Here is a 22,190-nt window from a genome sequence, read left to right on the forward strand (position 1 = left end):
TAATTTTGCTACGTATCATGCACAAAACTTTCAAAGCTTAACTATAAAGGAGTCAATTAAAGATGTATAGTGAACCAAAGACAAGTGTTCCCAGAAAAACATGGCCTACGCTTAGACATTATGATTACACCTCGCCTTTTTCAATTGTATCCTTCGACGGTTTGGTGTCAAATAAACTAACATACCTACGATAACAAACCGTGCTGACAGTTGCTTTATTAAAGGGAATCAAAAGTTTCTAATGAGGAATTTTCAGGTATACACCCTGATTACAAATAAGCAGTCTTCAACGAAAGAAACGAACTATTCAGTTCTTTCTTAATTATAAACAATTTTTTTTTATCAAAGGGGAACAAGAATAACGTAAATGTTAAGCCATTAAAGGTAAAGTCTCAATCACTTAATTCTTCGCGAGCGTGCTTCAAAACAAAGACTTATAAACATCTGCAATGCTATTTCCTGCCTTTTCTCTCCGTGAAGAAATAGTCCTCTTCTTTTTCTGTGAACTTAAAGTAGCAACTTGTGAGGGTAACACCACCCTGCTCGTTCTTGTCAACTGTGCATGCCGAAATATGGAAGTTACCACGGTTGCTCTCAATGCTGTTGGATTCGATAAGGGCGGAAGTACTTTTGGATTTCTCTACACTCCCAATTGTGTCTTTCAAAGCCCTCTTCTCGACCTTTTTAACTTTTAAGACCTCGCTGAAGATGTCGATCACAACATCAGAGATCTAGCTTAAACTCATTTGGAAAGGAAAAGTATCTTTGAAACGGTTTGAAACTTTGCGTAACCCACCCGACTTGAGACGCTACTTTCCTGTAAAACGCATACCAATCGCTAGGGTTAGTGTAGCGGTTGTACTTCTTGTTTGCTGCCAATTGAGAAAGCAAGGTGGAGTGGAGCACGTCCTTCTTCAGTTATAATGCAGCACAGGACGCCATACTGGATGAGAACACATGATTGTGTCTTTGTTGGGAAGCCGAGAGTGCATTGCGCACCTTAACATCTCCCTTCCTTTTTTTTTTTAGAAACTACAAACTGAACAAAACATTTAGTGACGGGTCAGCAAAATGGAAAGTCTCCCGCCACAGCAAAGGTGGATTACAATGCCCCCAATGGAGGATGCCTCTACGCCCATCAAACAACGAAGGGTGGAAAAAAAATAAATAGAAGAAAGAAAAAAATATTAAACTGAACAATAATAAAATGAATCTCCAACAGCAATTTGTGTGCCTATCATCGATCAATGTAGTGTCATTGATGATTAAACGGGGAGGTAGTCATAAGTTCAAACGGGTAGGGGGTTTGCACACACGGCCCGAACGAGTTTTTGTTACAGGTTTGTTTGTTTGGCTCTGTTCGGCGACGGGGCTTGGGCGATGGCATAAGCTTGGTTTGTCGTTGTTAGGTACTAATGGTATTGGAATAGGCTGGTCGGGTGCTTCCACTTCAGCAGTCTGCACTGGCATGGCACTTGAGGCAGATGGTTGCATTATGGATGAAGGGGGTGGTGGGTGAACAGGTTGAGCAAAGTGTGGGGTGGGTGGCTGGCACGGTGGGGGTTCTGTTGCCGGCACAGGACTAGGAGGTAGCTTATCCAACCACGACCTTGTCATAGTGTTGTTTAGCCCTAGCTCGCTTAGCCGCGATAGCTCCCTGGACTATGTCAGTAGTGTGGTCGCTGGGTAGTAAGAGCTCCGTGGATATAGGAAGGAGTCCGCGGGTGCGGCGTCCCGTACTCCTTTCTGCTGGGCTCAAGAGATGGGCCTCATGCAGGCCGGTTTTCCCAGACTTTTTCAAGATGCGTTTGACGATTTTTACTGATGCCTCTAATTTTCCATTTCCCTTGGGCCAGTACGGTGAGCTTGTGACATGGTTTGTCTGGTATCTGTGGCAGAGCTGCTCAAAATCGGATGCAATAAATTGCGGTCCATTATCAGTTAAAATCGTTTCTGGAACACCATGTCGAGCAAAATACGCTTCAGTTTTGGCCACAATAGTGGCAGATAAGATGTCTTCCAGTTCATCAACCTCGATGAAGTCTGAATAATGATCGGTTGTGGCGAGGTAGGTGCTCGACTCAAACGCACAAATATCTCGACTAATAAACTGCCAAGGGTACTCTGGAATAGGCTGGGACTTCATGGGTTCCTTGGCATTCTGTAATGGAAACTGTGCGCATTTCCCACATGAACGGCATTTCGCGGATATCAGACTTCATGCCTGGCCAGAAGACAGTGTCCTTACAGAGACGGATGTTTGATTCAGCTCCAAAGTGGGCAGCGTGAGCCTTTTGCAGGATCACGTTTCTTTTTGCCAGCGGGATAAGTACTTGCGTTCCTTTTTAGATTACCCCATCTTGATGGGTTAGTTCTTCCCTGAAGTTCCAACAGGGGTGTAAACTTTGGGGAAGTTCCGATTTTCTTGAAGGCCAGCCTGTGGTTATGACCCTGATCAAGTGACAGAGAGTGGGGTCACTCTCAGTTGCAGCTATGATTTCCTTCAGAGTCTCGGAAGTGACCCTAGGGTTTTTGATGTCGCTGTCGATGTCAAGACTGAAAATCTCAAAATTGGTTTGTTTTGAGTCGTTGATGGTGGGGAGAGGGGCCCTCGAGAGAGTGTTCGCCAGCATGAGTGACGTGCCTTTCTTGTATGTGACTCTGATTTTGTACCGCTGTAGCCGCATCAGCATTTTCTGCAGGCGGCGAGGTGCTGAGTGCAAAGGCTTCTTGAATATTGTTTCTAAGGGCTGGTGGTCTCTGTGGACGTTCACCTCGCGGCCGTAACTCCAGAGGTCCCACTTGTCACAGGCCGACACTATAGCAAGGCATTCTTTTTCAATTTGAGCCCAGAGTTCTTCATTGGGGCGGAGGGTGCAAGATGTGTAAGCGACTGGTTGAAGATCTCCGGAGTCATTGGGCTGGAGGAGGGCTCCCCCAAGCCCTCCTTGTGAGGCATCCACCTGGAGGGTGACTGGCTTGTTGTTGGCAAAGTAAGCGAGGCATGAGATGCTTTGCTTGGGCAAATCGTTCCTGGTGTATGTCTGACAAGATGAAATCACGATCCTGCTTTGTAAGGTCAAACAGGGGCTTGATCACTTGAGACAAGTTAGGGCAAAAAGTGTTCAATTAGTTCACCATGCCACAAAATCGCATCACTCCCTGCTTATCTGTAGGGGCTGGCATAGCAGAAATGGCCTTGACTTTGTTGGGGTCTGGTGTCACTCCCAGGTTGGATATCACATGGCCCATAAAGGCGATCTTTGATAGTTTAAACTGAATTTTTTGTGGGTTGAACTTCAGGTTCTTGTCCCGAGCGCGCTTCATTAGGGCAAGGACATTGAGATCATGATTTCTGTTTGCTTCCTCGACTGTGTCACCTTGGCCCACGACGAGGATATCATCAGCTATGCAATACACATCTTGTAGACCCTCAAGGGCCTCATGCATTCGCAACTGGAATTCCTCTGGAGTACAACTAACGCCATAAGGGAGGCGGAGCCAGCAGTATCGACCCCAGGGGGTGTGCATGGTGGTGAGCAAACTGGACTCATCTGTGAGCGTAACTTGAGTGAAGCCATCGAGGGCATCGAATATGGAGAACGTCTTATGCTTCTTCCTTGACAAGCGTGGGAGTATTTCCTGTACAGTAGGAATCTGGTAGCGCGGAATTATGATGGCTTTATTCAGCGTTTGGCTGGGATCTAAGCATAAGCTTATTTTGGTGGTGCCATTGGGGCGGGTCTTTTCTCTAACCGTCATGTTAGTACACGAGTTTGTGGGTTGGTCCACCTTCTTGAGTTTTCCACATTTCACCATGTCGTCAAGTGTTGCTTTTACTTTTTCGAGTTTCGCCACCGGTACTCGATGGATGCCTGCATGGCAGGGCATGACTTTAGGATCCAAGGTCAGATGGACTGTCTGACCCACATTTCCCAGACCCTCAAAGCTATCCTTGTATAATGTAACCAATTGGGTCTGCTGGAGGTGGCCTGGTTGCAAGTCGGTTGTGGCCGCTGACTGGAGAGGTGTTGTCTGATCTGAAGAGGCCAGATGGATGCGGGGTAGTTTGACGTCTGACGTTGGTGAGGAGAACACTCTGTATTTGTGAAATCTCAGTAGGCCGAGACGCTTGCTGTCTCTACCACTTATGAGAGCGGGTTTGCCTGGGATGTATGCTGAGTCTATTACTTGAAATTCTAGAGTTTCAAAGTGGGAGACGCCCTCGCAAGCTAGACTTACTTTGCCCAATGGGCGAATAGGTTCTCCAGAGTAAGGAAATATCTTCACATGCGAGGGGCGTAGCGGGGCAGTCGCCGATAACTTCCTGAAGACTGATGACGGCAAGGTGGTACAGGATGCGGCAGAGTCCACTTGCATTAGCACTTTTATGTTCTTGTCAGGGCTAACGGAGACTGGGAGCCAGGTGAAGTATTTGTCATCCTCCTTGTCGTCACAAAGAGAAAAAGCTGAGAAAGAGTGGACCACGTAGTCATCATCATCATCATCTTCAAAATACGTTGCAGTTGCATCGTTCCCTTGAGAGAAGTGATGAGCAGTGTCTGAGCGCCGAGGGGGAGGGCGCTTGGTTTGTTTTCTTTGTTTCTTTTCAAAATCCAACTTGAATTTGTCTTTGGGGGATCTGCAGACCTTGGCAAGGTGGTTCTCAGTCATATAGCAGTTGGTGCAGTAGGTGCCTGGTTTGGTCGCTGGACAGTCCTTGCGGGGATGTCTAAGGCCTCCGCACCAACTACAATTTCCACGACGGGGTGGTGTCGGTCTCGTTGCCAATTGATTGACTTGCTCTTCGAGGTTCGGGTTGGTAGAGTGCATAATGGATAGGTTGGTGTTGTGAGCTGTATGATGTCATACAAAAGCGGGTACTAATTACAACGTGACATCAAACATCAAAGGTGTGAAATAAAACGCTAGAAAAGTGTTATAATGCTGTAATTGTTTGTTAAGTTCAGGTTTGATCTTATTTATATAAAAAGCTTCTTTGAGTTTTAAATCAATTGAGCTGTTAGCAGAATCCAGAATTCTAAAGCAAGAAAGGGAGTATTTGTTCTTACAAGAAGGAGATGTGTTGAAATGCTTAAAAATATGCGAGTTTTTATCGCTTTCCGTGTGCTCCTTTATCCTAGTAGAGAAGTGGCGACTAGTTTCGCCAATTTAACGGGAATTACATCCCGCACAAGAAAACTGATAAACTACCATGGATTTTAGAGCATCAGGAGTACGATCTTTAACACCGAACATGTTTTTAATTTTAAAAGAAGTGAAAACTAGTTTGATATTTAGGTCCGATTTACAAAAGCGCTTAGTGAGTTCTCGGAGTTTTAGGTTCGCTATTTTAGAATAATAGCCGACAAAAGGGAGTTTAAAGTAACGTGTATTATTGTCATCAATGTTCCGGTTATTTTGAGAGGAGGACCCGTCAAGATACCGCTTGAAAGTTCTTTCAATAATATGCGAAGGAAAAGAATTACGTTTTAAAGTGTCGGAAAGTTTCTTAAGATCGTTTTGAAGGCCGGAAGAGGTGTTGTTGATTTTGCAGATACGGTCAATAAGAGTTCGGATAAGGCCAATTTTGTAGCATGATGGAATAAAACTAAAGAAATTTGTTAGGAGACCAGTGTAGGCTTTTTTTATGAAAAACTGAAAAAACACAATAATTCGTAGAGTTGTCGATAAATATGTCAAGAAAGGAGAGTTTACCATCATTCTCTTTTCCCAAAGTGAATTTTATGTTGGGGTACGTGCCGTGAATTAATGTAATCAAAAAATGACATAGCATCCTGTTCATTGTGGAAGACACAGAAGGTGTCGTCAACATAACGCCTATAAAGTAGAAGGCGAGTCGAATGGTTAAAATTATTTAGCCATGTTTCCTCGTGGAAACCAAGAAAAAGATTAGCTAGGATGGGTGCTAACGGAGAACCCATCGCTACCCCATCAACTTGATCATAAAATTTCCCATTAAAAAGAAAATGAGTCTCAGCTGTAGCGAATGAAAACAGCTTCTTGAGGTCAGATTTTTTGATCGAAAACTTAGGGTCATGCTTGAAAATAAGATCAACAGCAATATCGATAGTTTCATTTAACGGAATATTGGTAAAAAGACTTTCAACATCAAAGGAAATGAGAAACTTGTTGTTAAGATCGAATAAGTTGAGTTCATCGTTGACTGCCACTTATAACACAGGCAGCCGAAGCTCACCACCACTGAAAGCGGATGTGACTTAAAGTGTTGCGCAACGTTTTTTATTTATGAAGGTTTGTATGGGATGTTATCGGTTTGCCTTAAAAGAGAGAAAAAAATGTCTTGTTTTGAAATAAAATGGACTTACGTTATTGCCTTGTTGTTTTCTTTGTTGATTACCAACGTCTCAGGCCATCTTGAAGCGTTTTCGGCGAGTTAACTAACTGCTAAAGGAAGTTAGCAGTTAGTCCACAGGGAGCCCACAGGAGCGGCGTGTCTGGTCGTTTGTTCGAATATAAAGAAATGTATGGGAGAATATTGAAGAGTCGTAATATCGTAAACTTATAACAAGGAATGTCTATGTTAAGGCTCAAAATAAATGTATTCTGATGGCTAATGGCTTGGTTACCATGGTAACGAGAATAGCATTTTTTTAACATTTATCAGTTGTTTATGCCTTGGTGTTCTGGCAACCAAGCCAAGCGGGCAGGAGCTAACGAGATACAGTTCATTTAGTCTTATTTGAAGAGTTTTTTGGAACAAAACGATTATGGGATAGAATTAGAGGCAGTTTTAGTCCGGGTTTCAGTCGAATGTTATATTCAACGTACATAGAGCAGTAAATCAAAGGAAAAGTTATCGAAAATGGCTGAAGAGAGAAGTAGAGCTGTCTACTGGAAGAAAAGAAAGACATTTTTCTGGAAGACGAAAACAGGAAGATGAGTTTGAAGAACGAAATCGCCCACTCAACTCCCAGCACTTCCCTGGATGAAAATCAGCTTTCCAATAATTGGAAAAACTTTGCAACTCGGACTCTGAAGAAACTGTTGGTTCCTCCAGAGAGAGAATGAAATATGCCGATGAGCTTCTTTCAGACAGCTCTGATACCAAGGAAAGCGAGGGATATAAACAGACGTGAAAAAATTATCCACGGCGGTCTCAAACGCGCACGTGTGTGAGATAGGTCACAGGTAGCCCAAGCTCACTACTAGAAAAGCGGACGTGACTCGTACCGTGTTGCGCGACGTTTAATATTTATAAAGGTTTGTGTGGGAAGTTATCGGTTTGCCTTAAAAGAGAGAATAAAATGTCTTGTTTTGAAGTTAAATAAACTTACCTTATTGCCTTGTTGTTTTCTTTGCTGATTCTTAGCGTCTCGGGCCATTTTGAAGCGTTTTCGGCGAGTTAGCGCTAGCAGTTGAACACCAACATAGCGCTAACTCGCCGAAAACGCTTCAAAATGGCCTGAGACGCTAGGAATCAACAAAGAAAACGACAAGGCAATAAGGTAAGTCCATTTCATTTCAAAACAAGACATCTTTTTCGCTCTTTTAAGGCAAACCGATAACATCCCATACAAACCTTTATAAATATAAAACGTTGCGCAACACGGTAAGAGTCACGTCCGATTTTTAGTAGTGAACTTGGGTTGCCTGTGGATAGGTGAGAAATTTGTTTTTCAAGTCTACGTCATTCTCTGTCCTCGATTATGACTTATTTCCCATACCATATCGGCACTTGGTTCCAGTTTTTCCCTACTGAATTTCACTGATTTATCTATTAAATCTTGGATCAGGTACAAGAAAGATTTTTAGGTTTTGTGCATATACACTGTAAACAAAAAATTATGGGGTGAAAAATCACAGAATGTATATTTCTGAGTTGAGGTCTTTACTCTATTTATGATAAAATTGCCTGATTTATCTTAAAATTTTTACTTGATAAATGTCTTTCTAGGAAACTTAACTCTTAAGGAGGATAAAAGTGCTAGAGCAGGGCTGATGTCACAGTTTTCCCTTCAGTGCAATTCCTCTGAGGAATCCAGTCCACTTCCAACATCCAGTAGTGTGACCTAGTGAGGGAAATGATATGACATTAACGACTGAGTTGTCTTCCATGCGGTAGCATGAAAGATAGTAGTAGGCTAAAAATTATGGAGAGGCTATCTATCCTTGGTGGTGTATGCACCAGAGAGGCAGCAAATGCAAAAGACAGTAAACGATTGATGAGGTCTGATTTACAGGCTACATAGAAGGAAAAGAGAGAGCATCAAGGGGAGCAACTTCTGAGGACTCATCAGTAGGAAGCCCTTCAAGAAGCAGAAGGAGTGATATATGAACCAGGAGTCATTTAAATTACTTTTAGACACTCCTGCAGACAAAATATAGACACTTGGGCCACTAGAATGGTTGCATAACTTAAAAAACTAAGTGTGATTGCTATTTTCTCACTACGCAATAATTTTGTCTCCAAGAAAAGATATCTTGAGAACAATTTATCCGAATGATCTGAAATGTTCAGCATTTGTTCCTCTTGATAAGTTTTGTGTTATGAGCAGAGCAATTTTCCACATGATTTATGTACTCAACGTTATGAAGTGAAACACTACTTAGATTTCCTATGTCAAATTTAATCGATCACCATTTGAAATGTTTCAACATATCAAAAATCCATCTACTTTTAACAATAAGCAAAATGTATTCTTTGAATTGAAACTAAAAAAAATTTTTTTCATTAATTCCAGGAGTTATCATTTCTTAAGTAACCCTTGGTAGAACCCAGCAGGTGGCACAATAAAACGAGTGGTATGTATTACAATTGACATGTGGAGTGTAAAATATTTTTTTCATGATCTTGAAGTCATAAGCTTTCCAGAGATATATAGTTTTCCTCAGCTTTCAATTAAATCCTAGCCATGAAAAATGGTTGAAAAATGGGCATTTTTTCAGGTTTACCCCCGCCTTAAGGCAAACCGATGACATCCCATACAAACCTTTATAAATATAAAACGGTGTGCAACACTGTAAGAGTCACGTCCGCTTTTGTAGTAGTGAGCTTGGGCTGCCTGTGTGCTCACCAGAGAGTCTCAGTGGCTCAGTCGGTAGAACATCGGAACGCGGAATCCGATGGTCTGTCAGTTTCGATTCCTCATGGAGACTCAGAATTTTTTCTTTATCTCACGCTCGTTATTCAGAAGAAAGACATCTTTCTATATTTCTTTACCAAGCTCAAAACTTACCATCTTTCTTATTCTTTCCTTATGTTGTTTTCCTGGTTTACGCGGTAAAATCAAAGTCCTTTCCTGTTGATACCAGTATTGTAAAGACATCCTGTACAGGTCAAGTAATACATTAGAAATAACGAGTTCTCTTTGTAAAAATTATTTCCCCGGGCAATTTAATGCATATATTGATTCTAAAACTCATCGAGTTATCTTTTAGGTACGTTTCTCAGTCTATCATGCAAAAATATCTTATCAGTGGGCTCAGTCAAGTTGGATAATCATGGGTTCCTAAATTATTGCGAATGCACCGCTATCATTAGTTATTCCAGAATTTAAAGGTACATCGAAAACCAAAATATGTTTTTTTGATAATTTTGCTATGTATGCTTCAAAAACTTTCAAAGCTTTAATATAAAGGAATCAATTCAAGATGCATAGAGAACCAAACCCAAGTGTTCACAGAAAAACATGGCTAGCTTAAGCATCATAATTATACCTCGACTTTGATTTTTTCAGTTGTCTCCTTCGACTCTTTGGTGTAAAATAAACTAGCCTACCTACGATGTCAAACAATTTGTGACCGGTAACTTTATTAAAGGGAATTCAAAGTTTCTAATCAGCAGTTTTCAGGTATATACCCTGATTGTAAATAAGCAGTCTTCAACAAAAAAACGGACTTTTCAGTTTTGTCTTAATTACAAACAATAATTTTTTTTTTTTGCAGCAAGGGACAATAAATCAATTGTTTAGGATTGTTTAGCCACTGGAGATAAAGTCTCAATCACTGTTAATTTTCAAATTATGTCTTTAGGAAGCGTAGACAATAAAAGTTCAGCTCTTCATATCCACCGAGACCACTCGTAGGTTGAGATTCGAAAGGAACCGCATGACTCTGTCACCATGTTTTTTGACTGACTTCTTGACGAACTTGGTCGTAAACGTTGTGGTTCAAAACGAAACGCCACCTGCTCGCTCTTGTCAACTGTGCATGCCAAAACTGGAAGTTACCACGGTTGCTCGCAGTGCTGTTGATTTGAAAAGGGCTAAAGTACTTTTGGATTTCTCTGTACTCTCGATTGTGTCTTTCAGAGCCCTCTCCTCACCTTTTTCAATTGTTTAGACCTGACTGAAGATGTCGATCACCAGATAAGAGATCTTAAACTCATTTGGAAAGGAAACGTATCTTGTAAACGGTTCCTACTGGCTTGTCAAAATATGGCACAACTCGTAAAAATACTCTGCAATATTACACAACAAACTTCTAACAAGATATGTGTATCAATTTCTTTTCTTCCTGGATGACTGTATGGCATTGACCACTTCATGCTGGGCAACCTGTTTGCTCCCTGAAAAGTTGAGTAAATTACCCATGAAATCTCCCCGGTAAAGAGAGGCATTGTAATTAGTTCAGCATCTTCCTCACCTAAATTAAACTTCAGAGTTGATAACCCTGGGCCATATTCAACTTTCTGTTGCATGAAGTAATTAACTCAACTGTTTGTAATTTGTTTAATGGGATGCTAGCTTAGTCCAGCACTGACAGCCTTCCAACTATTTTGACTGGTGTCCCTAGATAATTTTTATCATTTTATGGTAAAATATATTTGTGAGAGTTGAGATCTCTACCAGAAAGACTTAAATATAATGCCTTTAAAAGAGGAAAATGAAAAAAATGTCATTGATCTTAAATGGGTATCCCTTCATTCCTCCACAACTGGGCTTGTTGCTGTGTTGGTGCATAAATTTGTTGTCAAGAGAACAAAAGAGATAATTATAACTTTCTATTATTTATTACTTTTAATTTGTAGGATTCTTAAAAGAGGGATACAGGAAGAACATGTCCTTTTTGCTAATGATGTCATGACACCTTCTGGCTGTTGTACACTAGAGCTGAATTCTTCTAATACACCACCTAATCGTGACTGGTAAGTAAGCAGAATACACATCTCATAGGTAGAAAAGGAAAGAGAATTAAGTGGATAATTTGATTTGAATTTTGCAAAGTCACAAAGTCATCTAGAAGAAATGCATGTATGTGCATTAATTTGCAGATTAACAACATTAAAAATGATGTATATCCAAAACTATTTAACAAGTTCCAGTTGTTTGAAGACTGGATAATTTACTATCCACTGCCAGGATAAATTTTTATCTCGTATGACTAAGTACAGTGTGTTTAAGTTACCACTTACGTGCCAGAAAAGATACTTTCTCTTTTTCTTTAAATTATAAAATTGATAAGTTTGTTTGACATTTTTTTAATGGTAATTATAATGATCATTTTTTTTTCAGGAGAAAAGATGGTAGGTGTCAGCTGTAAAGAATCAAGGAAAGGTGCAGCTATAATTGTTATTATTTTCGCATAAAATTATCAACTCATAAACTTCATTACACCCTTCTTAATCATAATCATATGGTAGACAGCTTCAGAAATTATAGGGTTAAAACAAATTAAATTCATTAGAATCTTGAGAAATGCTTATGAATATAGCTTAAGGGTAAAGTGCAATTGTCTATTTAACATGGGGTGTTACAAAAACTAAAACCCTCATAAACGAACACCTAAGACCTAAGACCCGTCTTACTTTTTGGAGATTCCTAGGCGTGGGAAATTCTTTAAATCCTGGTTTTAAAAAACACACTCCCGACAAATTAATTCCATGTGCTCACAACTTTAATCTAGTTCCAGTCCCCCACACGGGGTGGCGCCTGGCGCTTACAAAACAGCAAACAAATAAGAAATCGCCTGTCCATCCTCCCCCCCCCCCCCCCCCCCAAAGAGCAGCTCCGGGTCCTCAGCTCTTTTCTCTAGGGCTTGTACTCTGACTGGCCAGCGACATTCAACGGGCACAGCCTAGTTATCGGGCGTATAAACTTCTGGCCCCTTCACGACCAAGATTACTCGAAGAGTTTCTGCTAAAAGGTATTTGTGCCTGTTTATGTGCTCAGCAACCAGAGCGGTGCATCTAGAAATGGCATGTTCATTGAGCACCACAGATTTCCTGAATGCGTTCAGCCGAATGGTAGCCACCAGGGGAAGACCGGAAGAAATTACAAGTGACAATGGGACAAACTTTGTAGGAGCAGAGAGAGAGCTCAGAGAACTTGTTCAAGCAATGGACCAGGGAAAGATCGCGGGTAATGTTGGCAATGACGGGTTCAAATGGAATTGGAATCCTCCATTGGGGTTGCACTTTGGAGGGGTGTTTGAGTCGCTGGTTAAGGTAGCTAAGAAAACTCTGAAAGCAATAGTTGGAAATGCTGGGCTAACCGATGACGAGCTGCACACTGCTATCAAGGAAGTAGAAGCATTGATGAACTCGAGACCATTGACGTATGAAGGAGCTGACCCACGAGACGAGCCAGTGTTGACACCTAACCACTTCCTAGTTGGGCAGCTAGGAGGACAACTAGCACCTCAAGTTGCCGATGACATCGCGTTTAATCCCAGGCACCTTTGGAGACTGATTCAGAACCTGGTGAGATTGTTCTGGAAGCGCTGGAGAGAAGAGTATCTCTCAACACTTAACACGCGAAAGAAATGGAGAGAGGCCAAAGAAAACCTGAAGGTTGGGGATGTAGTGCTTGTTGTTGATCAGAATGCTCCACGCGGTCAGTGGCATCTGGGTCGAGTGAAAGAGGTGTTCCCAGGTCAGGATGGACAGGTGCGCGTCGTCCAAGTGAGCACATGGAATAAAAAATGTCTGAAGTGTCTTTTTAAAACATGGGACTTAAAGAATTTCCCACGCCTAAGATCCCCCACTTTTCGAGATTACAAAGACTAAGACCCCCTAAAAATCGAATCCGTTGAAATATAAAGTCAAATTGTAACCAAAACAGGTCTAATCTGTCAAATTATCTCCTGTCCGATCCTTTCCACTGAGTTTTAGGTCAAATTTAATGGTAAATTTTGGGGTCTTTTCGTAATTTTGAAAACTAAGACCCCTACCAAACCATTCTGTAAAAATGTCTACAAAGTCGAATTACGACCGTGGACATTAAATTAAGAACCCACAGAAAGCTCATATTCGATCAATCGAGCAAAAACACTGCTGTGCTTGCCATATGGGAAAGCGCTAACATCGATTTTATCTGCTCCCGAACAAAGGAGTTAATCACCGACACCGGAATTCGCGACTAGATATTTCTTGCGACTCCCCAAGGTTTGTTTTCCAATTTGTCCTGGCCGCTACCAATCACTTCTTGCGTAAAAACTTACGAAACCTTTGAAGTGGAACTAGGGTGGCTACTGTTGCTTGCAGATATTATCCGTCGGCAAAACATAGAACTCATTAGATGTCACTGATTCTACCAGGGAAATTTTATTTTCTGGAGCTTGGACTTGTCAGGAGAGTTTCCTTGACAGCTGGATTACACCCCATTTTGTAAAACCATTTGTTAAGACATCACATTTTTTCTTGCTTTTTTTGTCACATTTCTACACTTTGTGATGTTACAGTAACACGGGAAATCTAACTGGATTTATTATCGAAGAGGAGCTTTCTGTGTGCTCTTATTTAGTGTCCACATGCAATCCACCAAAACCTAGCGTGTGTGCATAAGTTATTCAGCACTGTCACTGGTAACGCAATCTCGATTGCAGAGACACATAGAAAAACATCCATCTCCAATAGAAAGCCAATTTTATGATTTAAAGGATAAACAACAAAATTGAAGATCAATTGAGTTGAGGCATATTTTCAGTGTACAATTAGACGTAGGTAGTGTAGGGCTTTCATTGTCTTTATAAAACCACAATGCTGAAAATATATGTGTGCAAATTGTTAGGCTGGCTGGCTGGCTTTATTTATAGAGGGTAACACGTAATAGCTAGAGGCTAATGAACTTGTGGCCCAGTAAACCCGCCCAACCCACCCATCCCACCCCAGGGGAGGACATCCATCACGCAGTAATCTTGTGTGGGGGAAATTAACATCTCCTACCCCTAACCCTGCAATACGAGTCAGCGAGAGGTCTGCAATTGGGGTCTACTACTACTACTACTAGTTACTACTACTGCCACTGCTACTGCTACTGCTACTGCTACTGCTGCTACTACTGCTACTGCTACTGCCACTGCTACTGCTGCTTCTTCTACTACTACTACTACTACTACTACTACTACTGCTACTGCTACAGCTACTGCTACTGCTACTGCTACTGCTACTGCTACTGCTACTGCTACTACTACTACTACTACTACTACTCCTACTACTAGGCCTTCACTTCAGGGCCTTCACTGCAACTGAATGTGTAGAAAGCCAGTGGGCCATTCATTATAATCACCAGAGTACAACAGACCTTAGTGTCCAGGAACTGATTTCATGTTCTCGGTCAAAAGGATGTTCAGGGGGCAGTACCTTTCTAGCCCTTAATTGGTTACAAACAGAGGTAAATGGTAACAATTAGGACTTTAACCCTAACATTAGTAATTTGCATATTCTCCATACCAATCTCTATACATTTGCTATGATATTTACAAGGTGAATTTGTTTGACAATTTAGTTAGTGATCATTTGCTATATTCTCACGAACATAATTCTTGATTCAATAGTGATACAGTAAGGAGACGTAAGATGCCAATCACTCTCAAAAGTAAAAGTAAACCCTAATTTGGGAAATGCAGTAAGCTGACTATTTGGTTAGCACTGCGGGCTGCAATGTCCAAAGCTGGGTTATTAGATAACCTGCCTCCCAGTTAGCTCAATTGGTTAGAGCGCCGGATTGTGTTGTGCAGGAGGTCAAGGGTTCAAGCCCTGGCTGGACCAATACTCATGGTCTTAAAATAACTGAGGAGAATTCACTACCTTTTTATAACTTCAAGGAATGGATAGATATTCTAGTCTTCTCAGATAAGGACGAATAAACCTTAGGCCCTGTCTCCTGCAGGGTTAGGGGTAGGAGACGCTAATTTCCCACGCACGAGATTACTGTGTGGTGGATGTCCTCCCCTCGGGTGGGATGGGCAGGAAGGTGAGATCGTTACATGGACTGAAGCGGCTGCCAGAGGCGCCTGATAATGCTGATATCCGATCTCGACCTTATCATTGTAACTAGACACGTTAGTTGTTTAGAGTGCTTAAAGAATTTGACTTTGACTTTGATAACCCAGGGTTAGTGTGAAATCTGATTTCAGATCTGAAAGCTATATGTATATACTGTTACCTACATGTTTTATGCTATTTAACTATTATCTTTCCTTTCAGAATTACACACTTGCTCCAGCTAAAGAATTCCCTTATGTGGATAAAGAAACAACTTGTAAATGCAATCTTTTGTAAGTACTGTTGTTGCAGAAAACTCTTTTTAAATACTTATGGACTTAAGTCTCCAATCATGAGCAAAAGGGAGAAAATCGAGTCTCACTAGGCTTGTGTCCAATTGTCCATCAGGTCCTGTCAGTGTCGGCTGGTAACAAAATTTTCCACTCATGATGTATCCCTCAGGCCTTAAATGTGTTTAGGTGCCATATTGAAAAAAATAATCATCCAAAAATTAAGCTTGATTGACATATATTGGTTGCTTGTCTATTCTTGGTTGATCAAGGAGAAGTGTTTCAAGTGATAAAATCATGAAATTAATGGAAATTTCTTTAAGAAAATGGTCTCCGGCATAGTATTTCATCCTAGATAATGTGTCAAGCATCAAGATGTTCAGACATCAAAACTCAATTTGTAATTAGTATCTCTTGATGCTCATTTTATGTAGGACTGAAAAGGGAGTGAGGATAAGATGCGGGTGTAAGGTGCAGATGTAAGTATACTGGTGTATATTGTGTGCAACATTAATTTTTTTTTTCAACAAATGTCTTGCACTTTGAAAATCAGATCCAATATTTTGGATCTAAAGCAGAACCCGAGCTTCTCAGTATGTTGTTATTGTTATTATTATTATTATTATTATTATTATTATTATTATTATTATTAAACACAACGAATATATGAAATTCATATCTCTGAACTGCGGTTATAGAAACGTATTTGTGCACGATCCTCGCAGTAAAGAGCACTATTTAAGCAATGGTGAAAATCAGACCTGAAATATTCAAGCCTGTACGGGATTCGAACCACCGACCTCTGCGATACTAGTGCAGCGCTCTACCAATTGAGCTAACAAGCCAACTGGGAACAGGTCATCAATTGGTAGAGCGCTGCATTAGTATCGCAGAGGTCAGTGGTTCGAATCCCGTACAGGCCTGAATTTTTTCAGGTCTGATTTCACTATTGCTTATATAGTGCTCTTTACTGCGTGGATCGTGCACAAATATGTTTCTATAACTGCACTTCATATATTCAGTTCGTTTTGTTTGATTTATCATCTTACGGGTTTATCTCGGACTAATTTGATGACCTGATCCCAGTTGGCCTGTTAGAAATTATTACTATTACTATTACTATTATTATGTCGCAGAGAAATCAACTGAATGCTACATTCTAATCAGGCAGCACAGGGCGAAAACCGTAACCTGTGCGCCATGGAGTAAAAAATAAATGTACATTAACTAATCCTAAAAAGCTTTTCCGTTGTGTCTACGGTCCTCCTTCTAACAGGAATTCAAACTGCCACCTTGAAAGTCCGGGCAATATTCAGCGTGCCCGAGAGCACTGCTCTCTGCATCTTTCGCAGTACGTCTGTGCTTCTGCGTCCCACCAGCTCGCGCATCATGACATCCAGCTCCCGTGACCACCCCCCGAGGGCATCCATAATGATGTTATATTGCTTCACCTCGTAGCCTGGGAACTGCTGCCTTAGTTCCCAGCGAAGGGGTCCGTACTTCAGTGTCTTCTCTTCGTCCTTTCTTGTCCGATTGTTAACCCACGGGCAGCTCACTTCCAGCGTCATAACTCTCTTGCACATATGATTTACAATGCGTGCATCCACCCTTTTGCATCTGACCTCTTGTTGATCAGCATATATAGGGACATTCCAATAAGCTTTAACATTCTCTGACTCATACACGGGCTTCGGCTTGTCGGGTGAGTACCAGGGTGGTATCTCGTCTATAAATCCCTCATCATACAATAGTTCGTAAAACAGTACCTTCAGTGCTGCGTCGTGTCTAGAGAGATACTTGCTCTGGGCCAGCGCACTGCATTCTGACAAGATATGTGCCACACTCTCTGGAGCCTTGCCGCATAATCTGCACCTCACCTCGCCTTCTCCGCTTGTGTGGGTCTTCTGACTCGTGTATACTCGCGTTGGCAATAGCTGCTCGTATAGCTCGACGAGTCCAGCAATTGTGTGTGATGGGCAGTTCTTCCACTCTGTGAGCCACCAGAAACACCCATCGGCACTCAAACTCTCATCCTCCAGCCCAGTAGTCACTAGACGCCCTTGCCATCGTTGGTTTCTGATCTCATCCTCTAACTTCTCAATTTGGCACCTCCGCACCTCTTTCTTGATCCCTTGTGCGTGTTCCAAATCCAACTCCGGCCCCAACTCCTCCGCGCACTTAGCCGCTTCTTTAAAAATTGACCTACGCCCCATCCTCGCCGCTTGCTCTTCAAACTCCCGTACCATTCCCAGTGCACGATCTTCATTACCATTGAGTCTGACTGCACCCTTGATTTTTGTGGCTTTGTACTCCATTTCAACAGAGCGCAATCCCCGCCCTCCTCTACTTCTTGGCATATACAACAATGCATTCGAACTACATGGGTGTCTACCCCCACTCTCGACAACAATCTTGCGCGCTTATTATTATTATTATTACTATTATTATTATTATTATTATTATTATTATTATTATTATTATTTTTACAGGGTTCCTGCGCTCCATGAAAGTCCTTGAAAGTTCTTGAATGTAATTTTTTGTTTTCAAGGACTTGAAAACCCTTGAATTTAGTCTCAGCTACTTGAAAATGTCTGAAAACTCCTTGTAAACATAGTTAGTAGAGGAAAACGCGGCAAACTTCAGTCGGATAGGTTATTGTTCGATTTTAGCGAGGTCACGTGACAATGACCCTGCACACATAAATCCAAAATGGCGCCGCGGGCTTGTTTCGACAGTCACGTAGCGTTTAAGTTTTTGGATTTTCTCCGTGATCGAGCGACATCTTACCTTCAAAATATAGCTAAAAACATAAATCAAGTCAGTGGACATAATGCCAGGTGAAAATTTTTCAGTATTTGGCTGTGGAACGTGTAGGAGAAGTAAAGGAATTGGAATCTGGAAGCTACTGGCGCCGCGAAACGCAGAATACAAGAATTGGCGAGAAGACTGGCTGAAAATAGATAAGTTACTCTGTGTTAGATACTTTAACCATATAGCCTTTATACTCATTTTGTCTATACAATAATCAATAATGAGTAATATTTAATATGTTGCAGGTTGTAGCTACCAAATTAATCTTTGTAATAAATTACTTATTGACAAATTGTGGCAGGCTCTTAATTCTAACTATATCTGCCTTTCTAATAATAATAAGACTTTATTTATTGAGGATAGCACGTGATAGTGCACAAACACTAATAAACTTGTGGTCCTCTTAATTACAATAAATATATAAATGCAAATGCAATAGAATCATTAATATATTGAAAAAAAAAAAAAAAAGATTACAAATATAAATAGAAATTTAGCTAATTACAAATAATATTTAATTGATAAAATATATAATACAAGATAATATAAACAAGTAAGAATATATAAAACTACTATCAATAAAATTTACCGATTAAAATGAGCTAAGCATGATTTGTCATCATAATAATATTTAAATACGTTGTCTTTAAAGGCCTTAAGTGTATTAGACTTTTTTAATTCAGGCTTTAACTGATTCCATAATTTTATGGCAGAAACTAGAAAAGTTTTCCCTCCTTCTCTAGCCCTTTTAAACTTAGGTAATAAAAAGTTGTATTTACAAAATCTAGTGTTGCGTGAATGTACTGAACTTAATAATCTTAAGCTATCATTAAGATAATTAGGTACACAATAATTAATCCTTTTAAATAGTATTGAACATTTAGCTATCTTAGTAGAGTTATAAAATGGTATCCACTTTAAACGATTGAATAGCATAACTGATGAACTACGTGGTTCAGCATCTAATAAAACCCTAGCAGCTCTCTTTTGTAGCCTAAGTATTCTTAAAAGAGATTCATTAGAGCAAAGTGACTGCCATGCAACATTGGCATAATCAAATAATGGCTTAATCAAACTATTATAAAATAAAAGTCTTTGGTTAAATGGTAAACAAAGTTTGATCTTATTCAAAATTCCAATTCTTTGTGAAATTTTTTTGCACAGTCTGTCAACATAAGTGTTCATTGATAAATCATGGTCAATGTCTATACCAAGAAGTTTAGCTGAGGGTACTTGTTCCAATGATACACCATTCATAGTTTTAAGAGATAAATTATAACCATCTGGAAGTTTCTTCCCAAGGCGTTCGCCTGTGACCAGTAGTGTTTTAGTCTTTTTTTCATTGAGAGGAAGTTTATTGGTGTGCGTCCAGCATTCAATTTCCTTCAAAGAAGCAGCTAGTGAATCTTGTAGAGAATCAACCGCTGAGATATCTGCCGATAATGTCAGTGTGGTGTCATCAGCATAGAGATCCAGGTCAGCACTACTAACATGTAGAGGCAAATCATTGATATAAATGACAAAAAGTAAAGGGCCAAGGATACTACCCTGTGGAACACCATGCCTCACAAGAGCAGAGTCAGATGTCACATTATCAAGAGCAATAAATTGATGTCTATCAGTCAAGTATGAACTAAACCATTTACGTGCAACTGGAGTTAAACCATAGGCATTCAGCTTTTGCAAAAGAATTTCACGGTCAACCATATCAAAAGCTTTCCTGTAATCAACTAAAAGAAGACCGCTGACTTGATCATTGTCTAGATTAAATAACAAATTGTCTATGACTCGTATAAGAGCAGTGTCTGTTCCATGGTGTTTCCGAAAACCTGACTGTAAAGGGTACAATAGATTGTTTTCACATAAGTAATTATAGAGATGATCGTGTATATGACGTTCCAGAATCTTTGACAAAACTGGTAATATCGAAATGGGTCGATAATTGTCCGGATCCTCACGGTCCCCAGATTTAAACAACGGAATGACTTTCGCTATCTTCCAACAATCAGGGAATACACCAGAATTAATTGAAATATTCAAGATTTGAGTAATTGAATAAGCAATAGCTGGTCCTGCTATTTTCAGATATCTTGCACTTATCTTGTCAATACCCATAGCTTTGTTAGTTTTGAGTCCTAACAGAGCACCCAGCACAAAATCTTTAGTAACAGGAGGAATATTGAAAAGAACATCCGGATCTTTTCTTGAACAAACAAAGTTTTCAACCTTTGAATTGCAATAAGGTACATTAGGTAGTAGATTCCTCAGTGAATCAGTAATTGAAGTGAAGTGATCATTAAACTTTTCAGCCAAAACAACATTTGGCGTCTCAACTGATTTTGATACATCGCCCATTAGCGATTTTCTTGTTCTTTGCTGGCTCTACAAATTTCCTTTCGTAGTGTTTCTGTCTTCATTTGTTTACATTGAATTTTGTGTTTCTGTATAACATCTTTGGCCAGTAAAAAACACCGTACAGTAACATATAAATGAATAATGCTGTCCAAAACATCTTTTGAAATGCTGTTATCTACCACCATGTCTGAGTCCAACAACATGGTGTTATATGCTTAGACCAATTGAAAATCACAAGCTGATTTGGATTCTATCTTAACATTGTCAATCTTCAGCTGGAGACTTCCAGAGGTCAGAATCCTAAAATTATGTTCTATTCTCTTAAAAATTGTTTGAGCTTGTTTAGAAATAACCCAAAGTCCACCTCGGTTTAAAGATGAAATTAGCTTTTGACTCCCTGCAACATGCAAATCTTCTGCTTTGCCAGCTTTCAGTATTGAAGCTGTTTGTTCAGTATGTGCTGTGGGATTATATACATTGTTCACCTTGCTATAAAGCTTGTGCAGTACATATCCTCCAATATATTGTAACCCTGCCATTTCTCTATTACACAGTTTATTAGGGATATTGGGATTTGGTGATTCATCTTTCTGTTTGCTGTGAGCTATCAAACAATCAGCCACTTTGGTACTAAGCAATGTTGCCGCATTACTTGACAACCCCACAAAAATCTTTGTTGAATTGAGGCCTATTCTTGAATAGTACTTCGAGTAGAATTGTTCTGCATTTTCAGTTTTAACCAAACGCATATACATGGATTCTTCTTCTGAGAAGTTCATATTTTCTTCATCCCAGGCAATCGTATATCTTCGTAGCTCTTCTTTTACGCTTTGAGGGTAGATTTTCTTTCAATTTTTTTATCTCGCGCTTTCATTGATAACGCTTCGAAGTCTTCAGCAGTGAATTTGGCTTCTTGAGTCGGTTGATTTCACCGCGCTTGTTCCTCCTTATGCTTTATTGTCTTGTCTTTTTAATCCAGCCTTAGTCTTACATTTCTTTTGGCACAACTCGCAAACAATTCCCTCTTCATATTGAACCGAAAAATCGAAAGACTTTCAGTAAAAAAAAAAAATGTTGTTGTACTACGACCGATGCCATTGCTAAGGGCATCAATAACTACAAAGTTTTTGGGCGAAAATAACGTTTTAAAGGCTTCTGAAAGACGTACAGATTCAGCTGCTTCGACAAAGTGCTCTTGTAATTCTTCCTCGTTTTCCAAAGTTTCCAATATGGCATCAAAATCGTCGCCGAAGAAAAATAAGTTGTTCATGTCCTCCATGTTGTTTTGGTTCTGTGCAGGGTCATTGGTCACGTGACGTTCAAGCGAAGCTCAGAGGACAGACAATAAGCCGGCCCTTTGAAGTTTGCCGCGTTTCCTAACCAGTCCCCTCTACGAACTATGTTGTAAATAAGTGCAGATGAATCAAAGTCGAAGTTTTCGTTTGTTTTCGGTGTTGAAAGTGCAAGTTTCCAGCACAAATCGCGAAAACGAGTTTTCCTTTCAAATCCCGCGTCCGATTATGATGTTTGACACGTGATTTTAT

At 40.3% G+C, this 22,190-nt stretch overlaps 1 protein-coding gene and 1 long non-coding RNA gene across 2 annotated transcripts in view; both read left to right on the forward strand.

Annotated features, from left to right (window-relative positions):
- Window positions 1-22,190, forward strand: part of LOC148724106 (cathepsin O-like) — a 74,166-nt gene that overhangs the window by 45,970 nt on the left and 6,006 nt on the right. The gene's annotated exons all lie outside the window — the stretch shown is intronic.
- Window positions 7,604-18,432, forward strand: LOC148724110 (uncharacterized). The gene is made up of 6 exons (XR_015991529.1): window positions 7,604-8,787; window positions 11,015-11,131; window positions 11,499-11,540; window positions 15,413-15,483; window positions 15,915-15,959; window positions 18,333-18,432. It is a non-coding gene; the product is annotated as an uncharacterized LOC148724110 (long non-coding RNA).

This window comes from Stylophora pistillata, chromosome 9, assembly GCF_964205215.1.
Source record: "Stylophora pistillata chromosome 9, jaStyPist1.2, whole genome shotgun sequence".
Taxonomy (NCBI): domain Eukaryota; kingdom Metazoa; phylum Cnidaria; class Anthozoa; order Scleractinia; family Pocilloporidae; genus Stylophora; species Stylophora pistillata.